The sequence below is a fragment of the Tasmannia lanceolata genome, unplaced genomic scaffold (genome assembly GCF_043159265.1).
Source record: "Tasmannia lanceolata isolate RefF3 unplaced genomic scaffold, GAP_Taslan_0.1 ptg000008l, whole genome shotgun sequence".
Lineage (NCBI taxonomy): Eukaryota > Viridiplantae > Streptophyta > Magnoliopsida > Canellales > Winteraceae > Tasmannia > Tasmannia lanceolata.
In genome coordinates, this window is record NW_027518685.1 from 66,775,558 (window position 1) to 66,785,039 (window position 9,482).

The 9,482-nt window shown below is 36.7% G+C and overlaps 1 long non-coding RNA gene across 1 annotated transcript; it reads right to left on the reverse strand.

The window, feature by feature from the left end:
• Positions 1 to 1,148: 1,148 nt before the first annotated feature.
• Positions 1,149 to 7,211, reverse strand: LOC143885495 (uncharacterized). Its single transcript, XR_013253288.1, has 3 exons — positions 6,767 to 7,211; positions 5,404 to 5,559; positions 1,149 to 3,036 (listed from the first exon to the last, which is right to left on the reverse strand). It is a non-coding gene; the product is annotated as an uncharacterized LOC143885495 (long non-coding RNA).
• Between the last annotated feature and the right edge of the window lie 2,271 nt (positions 7,212 to 9,482).

A 9,482-nucleotide genomic window follows, 5' to 3' on the forward strand; every position in this document is an offset into this window, starting at 1 on the left:
AGACTCTATCTTCGTTAGGTTGTTGAAAATGAATGAAGGAATCTTCCCTGTAATGCGATTGTCGGAGAGATAAAGCCATCGCAGGTTATGCATGCCTTCCATACATGGATGAATGCCCTCAATTGAATTGCTCATGAGATCCAAGTAACTTAGGTTCCTTAGTTTGCAAATCCCTGTAAGAATAAGACAGAGAGAAAATGGTGACAAAATTAGATTGATGTTGCAAAATGATAACGAGGAAGCCCCATTGTATGATTATGAGGCAAGAGATAAAATTCTTCGCTAAAAACCAAGTTTCTAATAAAATTTTATTTTTCTTTTTTTTCCAATTTATTAGTGTAAATGTAAATAGTCATATTTTGGGAAATAATATTCTCACACCTTGACTCAATGTAAGGCCTATCAAATGTAAGGATAAGATCAATCAAAGGTGGGACCCTCAAGACCACCAACTTCCTCTGGATGACGCCCTCATACATCAAATCTCCAACGTGGGGTCCCATTCGCTATTTCTTCCCTTTTTCATTTTTTTGCTTATCTTCATAAAAAGGCCAGTGTAGTAGGTAGAATACCATAACAATAATATGTAGGGAGGTTATCATGCTTTGTCATGTGTGTAACGTTACAGTCATAATTATTTTTTAAGACAAAAATATCCCTCTTGTTAGGAAAATGATAAAACATTCCGTTATGTTTGAGAAAATCGTGAAGGAAGTTCCGCATCCTTTTTCAATGTTTTGTAGGCCTTAATCTGACGAATGGGATCTCAGTTAGGCATAAGACTTGGACAGTATGGGTTGACTTATGATGGTCAACTTGATCAACGGTCTTGATTACATCCCTGAGTCCCCTGACCATATGTGGAACTTAATGTTGACCCTAGGCTTCATCCTAATTAGTCCTGTAAACATGTGGAGATGATATACCTACAAGATATGGCCCAGTCATTGTAGTAGTTGTCTCTGTGTTGTGACTTGACTTGTGAGATCCAAAGATCTTAAAAGAGGGGGTGGGAATATCATTTCCCAGTTTCTTTATTAAATGTATAGTTTAATTTTCTTAAAGCGGGTACTATGCCAGAAAGATAACAAAATCCTGTCAAAAAATACCTTCTCAGAAAGATAACAAAATCCTGTCAAAAAATACCTGTTGAGATGGCGCCAGATGTGAATGTTAGATTATTCTCTGATAAATCCAGATATTTCAGGGAGGAGAGGTTGCCTAGACATGATGGAAGACTTTGATCGTGAAGATTGTTATAGATGAGATCTAGTTGCCTGAGTCTCTTCAAGAAACATAAACCTACAAGAAAAATTATCAAGACATAAAAATCCAAAATCCATTTCATTTATTACTAAACAATAAATTGCTCTCAATATGGAAGGGAGAAATCTCAAAGTTTTATATTACTTATATGAAAAATACTAAACAAATCACCCTCAGTGGACATGATCAATGTGGCTCTTTATCATTTTCCCAATCTTGATAAGATGATCTTGAGCCTTGATTTAGGAGGTCTCACATCAAAAGCCGCTAAAGCTTTCATATTTGTATTCAATAATTAATCTTACTGATGGGATGGCCGTCAGAGGTGGTGCTTGGGCCATATCCGTTGATTTTGTTTATTTCACCATTTAGACTGAAATCATATGGTTACAGTTTGTTTAGACTGGTACCATTATAAAATGAAAGTCCTAATAAATAGAACTTTGTAATCAATCGATGGAAAAGGAAGAAATTTTATAAAAAATTTCTTTTCCAAACTTTTTAAGAAAATTCCTGCAATCCAAAATGGCCATGACCATGAATGTGATTATAAGCATTGCCCCTCATGGGGTAGCCGATAAGGTTCTGATCCCATTAGAAAGGGAGGTGATAAATTCGCCCCTTGGACTCGGCATTCGCTTCTCTAATAGAAGCTAAAGCTTTAAGAGGGTGTTTTTGTCTATTTGCAAAACCTGGGTTAGGGCTTCATATTAAACACCTAAAAATACAACTTTTGGGTGGTTTTTCTAGAGTTTAACCTAATCTAATCATGCAACAGCCCTAAAGGAGCGTGTTCGTGTGGGAGAAAGTGGAGAGACCATCTTGGAGGCCGAAATAGTGATCCAAGCTAAGATCCATCCAAAAAATGGTTTTGATCTTTAAAAACACTAAGATTTAAGTTCTGTTGATTTGGAATAATGTCGTTTTGGACATATAATTGCGTTTGAGAGGTCTCCGTGATTGATCTCAGATTCTTTGCTGTTCACCTTGTTCTTGGATCTCCATCGAACCCAAGATCTTTCGGTTTTGGCCTAACCCTCTGATTGCCGCACCAATGGACCCACTTTCCATTTCTTCCCCTTTTATTCCCTTTTTTTTTTTTTTTTTGCCTAATTTATCCAAGAAAAACAAAACTTTTTTGTATGGCATTGAAATTGATCCACCGGCAGTTGAATGGCTTGGATAACCAAACAATGGACCCCACCTTGCAACAAAAATATGTTTCTTTTTGCTAAAACCGAATAGACAATTGATCTAATGTGTATTTGTGTTATTTTAAAAATTGAAGGAAGGAAAATTTGTTACTTTCCCCAAGAGACATGATACTACCCTATTGATCAATCAATCCTCATTTTTATGATTTCTCCAAAAAGAAAAAACAGGTTAACTTTTTATTATTATGTTTTTCATAGGCCTATGACAATCATTATATGCAGTGATCAGTTTGCCTTTCGAAAATTGAAAAAGGGTGCAGCTGCTGAAGATCCCCAGATACCAAAAGCGTATTTTATGCATCATCTTATCATTGAAATTATGAGATAAGTGAAAGTGAAGAGAAAAACTACTTTAACCATCATCATTTCGGATGAGAAAAATACTATTGCCACTCCGTACCTGTTGAGATGGCGCCAATTGGGTTTCCAAGATTATTATATGATAAATCTAAATAGTCCAGGGACGAAAGGTTTCCTAGACATGATGGAAGACTTCGATCATCAAGTTGGTTTTCCTGGAGCTGTAGACTCTCGAGTCTTTTTAAGCTGCATAAAACTACAAGAAAATGATGAAGACAAAAACATATGAGCACATTTAATTTATTACCAAAAAAACAAATTCCTTTCAATGCAAAGGGAAAAAATCAAATTTCTATATTACTTAAAACAAGAAAAAAGCTAAAAAAGTGATTCTCAAGCCTTGTTTTCTTTTGGATAGACACATTGTGAGATGTTAGGAGTGTCCGTTTGGAGTGACACTTGGTTTTTTGGTGAACTAAAGCAATGCTGACGAAATAAACGGATTAGATCAATCAAAGGTGTGACTCAAGACCACCAACTTCCCTGCGATGATGCCTGCATGCATCAAAGCCCCCCTTTTTTTTTCTTTTTTTTTTGGCATAATTTGTCAAAGAAAAAAATTATTTTTAATAGCATTGATCTATAAAAGGGGGCAACTGTCCCCCTTCCCTTTCAAGTGCCCTCGCCCTTGGCCCTGTGGATGTGATATGTTTTGTTAACTAACTGACGAACACAAACCTGGCCCATTATTGTTTGTCCAACCTTGATTGAATGATCCTAGCACTTGAGTATTAGGATTCGTTAAGTTTTCCCTATCAGAAGCTAAAGCTTTGATTATTTATAGCAGCTAATTGGGTGAATGGGATGCCCATTAGGTATCGGACTACGGGACTAGAACCATATGGGTTTTCCTTGTATCACAAGGCTTGGAGTCGTGCACTCATATCTCTAGGCTATATGTTATATATTGGGATAATGCTACAGTAGGTTTCTTCTCTAAGGAGAAAGAAGAGTGACAATGACAATAAGCATAATTACTTAAAGTATCATATTGTTAGGGAGAACGTTAGGGATCATCATTTGGGCATTAAGTACATATACACTGTGATGATAGTTGCATACCAAGTGACCAAAAGGCTTCCATACATATCACATAAGGGGCATGTAGAGCATATGGGATTGATTAGTTCAGTTAGGTCCTGTTTGTTTTGGATGCCAAATGTGAATGGTCATGTCATTTAGGCTCTGTGCATATATATGGGAATTCCAGAGTTCATTTTTGACAACTTGAGATACTTGATCGCGTGAAGGGTCACCATGTCCCGTTCCATCTTGTAAATGACAAAAGTTTTAATTCTTTTTTTTGTGTTTTCATTTTTTGCTACATTTTTTGAACCAATATTGTATTAAACTCGAATTTTTCCAATCCCCGTCCTTTTTGTGGTGCCAAATCACGTTTTGCTAAGTACGCTTTTAACTTGGGTTTCGAGCTCGGTGGATCATGTTTCATCTGGGACGGTTGCTCTCCAAAAGGCTAAGAAATTGCAAAGAGACAAACGGAAATGGACGTGCTTTGCTATTATACTCCTTCTCATAATCGTGGTTATCATTGTCGTTGTTGTCATCAAGCCTTGGAGTAAGAGTGGTGCGTGATTTGCGTAGTGTTTGTGTAATATACATCAACAAAAGCCCAACTAAAATCTTTCATTTTTTTTCTTTTTTCTTCTTTCCCCTTTTTAGTGTGGTTTATTTCCCTGCATTATTGTTATATATTCTTTTCTGATCTATGTTTTGTGTACTTTATTCCGAGAAAAACAGATCTTTTATTTTGAAATATGAACTTGCAATTGTCTTTATATTGTTCAATAAAATTGAAAGGTGCAAAAATTGAACTTCCATCGTAGGTATTGTATTAGTGTATATTCTAGGCTACTAATGTTGACACTCCCATGTTTTGATAATTGCACTAACTCATCTTGTCTTTTATCATTTAAATAGCTGTCAAAGGTTATTATAGTTCCCCAAAAGCACTCAAAGCAATTAAGGAAGAAAAGACAAGCTGAGATTCTGCAATTATGAAACAAGGTAGTGCCAAATTCTATTGTCACAAGGTTGGAAGATTATTTTAGGGGGACTGATATCTGCACTACCGTATTTTGATAATGACGCTACAATATTCAAGATGGTATAAACATGTCACTCATAAAAGGTGCAAAACAAAGTGAGTAATGGCATTATCCAAATATGGTCTGCCGGTCTGCCTTATACTATATCACATGTCATTGTACTTGGATCATCTTTTAAAGCATGTTTGGATGTGCAGAAAAGTTTTATATTACTTATATGAAAAATGCTAAAAAAATCACCCTTAGAATTTTTTCCTATGGATCACTTTCTGGGCCCACTGGTGCCATGTGGAGTTGATCAATTCTGTTGATTTAGCTGACAGCCACAAAAATGGGCTCTTTATCATTTTCCCAATCTTGATCAGATGCTATTTTCTTTATTAAATGTATAGTTTACTTTTCTTAAAGCGGGTACTATGACAGAAAAATAATAAAATCCTCTCAAAAAATACTCCACACATCATCATTTTGGGCGAGGAAATGCTATTGCCCCGTACCTGTTGAGATGGCACCAGATGTGAATGTCAGATTATTCCATGATAAATGCAGGGTTTGAAGGGAGGAGAGGTTGCCTAGAAATGATGCAAGACTTTGATCGTGAAGATTGTTAGATCCGAGATCTAGTTGCGTGAGTCTCTTCAAGAAACATAAACCTACAAGAAAAATTATCAAGACATAAAAATCCAAAACCCATTTCATTTATTACTAAACAATAAATTGCTCTCCCTGCAAGGGAAAAATCTCGAAGTTTTATATTACTTACATGAAAATTGCTAGAAAAATCACCCTTGGATTATTTTTTTCCTATGATTACTTTTTGGACCCACTTGTGCCATGTGGACATCATCAATTCTGTTGATTTAGAAGGCAGCCACAAAAGTGGCTCTTTATCATTTTCCCAATCTTGATCAGATGATCCTGAGCCTTGATTTATGAGGTCTCACACCAAAAGCCGCTAAAGCTTTCATATTTGTATTCAACAAATAATCTTAGGGCCCGTTTGGATAGTTGATATTGTTTATTTGGATTTGGAATTGAGTTTTGAATACAAAATGAATAGATCCGGCAGCTCATGTTGAGGGAGACAGATTTGTGGATTTCCAATTACTTATTACCACAGCATATTTGGAAATCTGATTTTTTTCACTGTCAGTAGCTGATTTGGAAATCCAAGGATTTGATCCGGATCCAAATCAAAACACAAAAAGGGCTGCAAATGTGAGAAATCCAAATCAAAATCTTCTGGGTATCCAAATGGGCCCTTACTGATGGGATGGCCGTTGGGTGTGGTGCTAGGGCCATATGCGTTGCCTCATGATAGTTTGCCATATCAAGGGCCTTGGTTACGCACACCCTGTTTGGATTGCAGAAAAACATATGAGATTTGTTTCAGCTCTGTTTGGATTGCAGAAAAACATTTCTCGCAGAAAATATTTTCTTTGATTTTTTATTTATTTCACAATTTAGAGGGGAATCATAGGGTTACGGTTTATTTAGAGGGGTACCATTATAAAAAGAAAGTCCTAATAAATTAAACTTTGTAATCAATCAATGGAAAAGGAAGGAATTTTATAAGAAATTTATTTTCCAAACTTTTTAAGAAAATTCCTGCAATCCTCATGGCTGTCTTCTAAATGGTCAAGGGTGTAATTAAGACCGTTGATTTAATGGACTATCATGAGGCAACCCATATAGTCCCATCAGAGATCACATATGTTAGATTTAAGGCCTACAACTATAAAAGCTTTAGCTTCTATTGGGGACAAGGAAATGGGCCACATAAAAGCTTTAGCTTGCATTAGAGAGGCGATAAAGGGGGCGTATGCCGACTCCACATAAAATACTATTGCCACTCCATACCTGTTGAGATGCCAAGTGGATTTCTAAGATTATTATATGATAAATCTAAATCTTCCAGGGACGAAAGGTTTCCTAGACATGATGGAAGACTTCGATCATCAAGTTGGTTTCCCGAGAGATCTAGTTGCTTGAGTCTCTTCAAGCTGCATAAACCTACAAGAAAATGATGAAGACAAGAAAATATGAGCAAATTTCATTTATTACCAAAAAACAAATTCCTTTCAATGCAAAGGAAAAAAAAATCAAATTTCTATATTACTTATAAGAATAATGCAAAAAACAGTGATTCTTAGGCCCTGTTTTCTTTTGGATTAAATCAATCAAAGGTGTGACTCTCATGACCACCAACTTCACTGCGATAATGCCTGCATAAAATGCCTCAATAGTAGTTTTTGATTATGTGTGGGACAATGGACCAAATTTCCGTTTCTTCCCCTTATATTCCCTTTTTTCTTTTTCTTTTTTTGCATAATTTGCCCAAGAATAAAATTCTTTTTAATAGCATTGATCTACCAACATATGAGCATGAGTTGAATGACATGGATAGCCAAAAATGGACCCCACCTTACAACAAAAATATGTTGTTTTAGCTAAAACCTTATAGTCAATTGCAAGAAGGAAAATTTGTTACTTTTGCCAAGAGACATGATACTAGGTTCTTTAACCAACCCTCGTTTTAAGGTTTCCAAAAAAATAAAGTTAACTTTGTTTTATTATATTTTCATAGTCTATGAGATAATAGTCATTATCAATTCTTCGCATCCTTGAAGACATATAACTTCCTGGGCTCACATCCTGGGCCCTCCACTTGTGCCCTGTGGACGTGATCTGTTTCGTTAACTAACTGGCGAACATAAACCTGGCACATTATTGTTCGCCCAACCTTGATTGAATGATCCTAGCACTTGAGTATTAGGCTTCGTTAAGGTTTTCTCTATTAGAAGCTAAAGCTTTGATTATCTATAGCAGTTAATTGGGTGAATGGGATGTCCATTAGGAACGGGACTAGAACCATATGGGTTTTCCTCATCATGTTTCACCAGATCAATGATCTTGATTCCACACCCTTGTCCCTATGTATGACATGATGTTGACGTTAGGCTTGATCGTAAGAATCATTTGAGGTTTTGTTTGAGCGATGTTCTGTTTAAGGATCAGTCACAAAAGGCTAACCTGCTAATTTTCTCTTATAAATACAATACCTCGATTATATGAAGTCTACCTTAGGGATGTCCTCCTACTTATGTGGAAGGAGGGCAATCTCATCTCATACAAAATATGAAGTATTGGTGTCAGATCTTTTCTTCTAGTATTGAGGCAGAGTTTGTTCCATGCTACAAGACTGCGATACAGGCACTATGGTTGCAGAATTTTATCACAAGGCTTGGAGTCGTGCACTCATATCTCTAGGCTACATGTTATTTATTGGGATAATGCTACAGTAGGTTTCTTCTCTAAGGAGACAGAAGAGTGACAATGACAATAAGCATAATTACTTAAAGTATCATATTGTTAGGGAGAACGTTAGGGATCATCATTTGGGTATTAAGTAGGGGTGGACATGGTCCGGTTTGGTTCAGTTTTGGGCTATACCCAGGACCGAACCATATATAATCGGTTCCCTGAAATTGGAACCAGAACCAAACCATATGTGTGGAACCGAACCGAACCAGAACCATATATAATCGGTTCGGTTCGGTTCTGGGTTTACCCAACCTTCACCAATGGCCCTGTTTATATATGAATTACAAGCACTAACAGTAACAGTAACAGGCACAAATTTGGGCAATGCAAAACTTATATGAAGTATGAAGAAGTACAAACAAGTGGGATAATCATGCACAAATTTTGGCAATGCATGAAGCCATGAACTACAAATTTGGGAAATAATAAGGCCCTAATATTCAAAGCAAACAGTCCCTAATATCCCAAGCAAAAATCACATTAAACCAATTCGATTCTCGGTTCCGGGATCCCAAACCCAGAACCGAACCGAATTTGCACCCGTTCCCGGATTTCTGAACCGGAACCAAACCATATAGAAATGGAACCGAACTGAACATAACCAAATGTGCTGGTTGGGTTCGGTTCCTCAGTTCGAACCGGAACCATGTCCACCCCTACTGTGAAGCACATATACATTGTGATGATAGCCGCATACCAAGTGACAAAGAAAGGCTTCCATACATATCACATAAGGGGCATGTAGAGCATATGGGATCGTAAGACTCATTTAGGTTTTCCTTGAGTGATGTTCTGTTTAAGGATCAGTCACAAAAGGCTAACCTGCTAATTTTCTCTTATAAATACAATACCTCGATCAAATGAAGTCTACTTTAGGGTATGTCCTCCTAGTTATGTGCAAGGAGGGAAATCTCATCTCATAGAAAACATGAAGCATTAGTATCAGATCTTTTCTTTTAGTATGGAGGCAAACTTTGTTTCGTGCTACAAGACTGCGATAGGAGCACTATGGTTGCAGAATTTCATCACAAGGCTTGGAGTCGTGCACTCATATCTCTAGGCTATATGTTATTTATTGGGATAATTCTACAGTAGGTTTCTTCTCTAAGAAGTAGGAAGGGTGACAATGAAAGTAGACATAATTACATATAATATCATATTGTTAGAGAGAACATTAGGGATCATCAGTTGGCTGCTAAGTACATATACACTGTGATGATAGTTGCATACTAAGTGACAAAAAGAGGCTTCC